Below are 1412 nucleotides of genomic sequence, written 5' to 3'. Positions count from 1 at the left end.
TTGGATTCTGGGGAATCCATGAAGTGACCACAGAAAAACAAATCAGAAAGCATTGTTCAATATTTACTACTAGGGTCTGATCAGTAACACAGAAACATTAGATATTTAAAAAGCGAATATAAGTAGCGGATTACAAAGAAGATGGAAGAAGCAAAGAGAAAGGAAATAGGAGCCACCAAGAAATTACTGCAGGAAGCAATTATTCTATTGATGGAATAGATTCAGATGCCACGCCCCCTCACTGGTCGCAATCCCTCCTGGTGCTGGCTTCTCTCAGCAACCTACCTGCAGCTGCCCTGGCCACCTGCACCCCTGGTAGCACCATGACAGATCAGGCCTTTGTGATACTGACCACAAACTATGCCTACACCAAAGGTGTCCCGGCCCAGGGCTCACCTCTTAAACAGCATAAGACTACCAGGAGGCTGGTCGTGGTCACCACTCTGAAAGTTCCAACTCCATGAGAAATGTTTTAGAGACAGTCTTTGATAAAGTAATCATGCTAGATGTTTTGGACAGCAGCGATTCTACTCATCTAACCCTAATGAAGAGGCCAGAGTTGGGTGCAACACTGGCAAAGCTCCATGGCTAGTCACTTACGCAGTATTCAAAATGTGTACTCATGGCTGGTCCTAGCAAATACTGATCTTTTTGAGAGAGAAGAATTGTTAGCAGCACCAGACCAAGGGTCGCCTAAGTGCTTCAATTTTAGAGTCTTCATTTGTCAGCCTTCAGTTGAAATATAAAATCAGCTGTTTCATCTGGCTTCTGAGCAAGGTAGTTTTGATGGTGGAGACCAAGGCTTACTGAATATGTTTTTTTTAGCAGCTGGGCAACAACAGATATCAGAAGACACCTGCTGTTTATTTATAACATAAGCAACATCTCTATATACTCCTACCTCCCAGCATTTATTAAAGTGTTTGGTTCAAATGCCAAAGCTGTGTACTTCCTGGAATGAGTCAAACCATGGAATTATACTTATGATCCCAAAAAACAAAAAATGTCAAAAGTGAGTCCCATGATCCCAACATGACTCATCCAGAGTTTTTCATCCTGTGGTGGAGCATTTTTACCACCAACATTTTACCTCTGCTAAAACAATTTGGCCTTGTCAAAGACACCTGCTCATAAGTAAATGTGGATGTATCTCAGGAGGTATATCTCATCTGTCCCTTCAGGAGATTCTAGCTATGGCACAGCTTTTGTATCCTTGGAACAACAGAAGGAGTGGTGGAAATAGGGCCAGGCTGATTATATGGGAGCAGATTCCTTTGACAACATCAAGGGGACACCTGACACCTCCAGTAGAAACACTGCTATTTCCTATGGACACGTGTTCCTAGTACTTAGTATCTACAGCAGCTGGGTGGACAAAAGTCTGTTATGACTTCAAGAGGCTTTCAATAAAA

At 42.7% G+C, this 1412-nt stretch overlaps 1 pseudogene; it reads left to right on the top strand.

The window, feature by feature from the left end:
- The first annotated feature begins 323 nt into the window (after positions 1 to 323).
- LOC105712360 (glycogenin-1-like) lies at positions 324 to 1036 on the top strand (annotated as a pseudogene).
- Positions 1037 to 1412: the final 376 nt, after the last annotated feature.

The sequence above is a fragment of the Aotus nancymaae genome, unplaced genomic scaffold (genome assembly GCF_030222135.1).
Source record: "Aotus nancymaae isolate 86718 unplaced genomic scaffold, 86718_ANA_hifiasm-v0.15.2.pri h1tg000048l, whole genome shotgun sequence".
NCBI classification, from domain to species: Eukaryota; Metazoa; Chordata; class Mammalia; order Primates; family Aotidae; genus Aotus; species Aotus nancymaae.
Note: the sequence above shows the minus strand (reverse complement) of the source record. Positions and strands in the feature narration are given on the sequence as shown.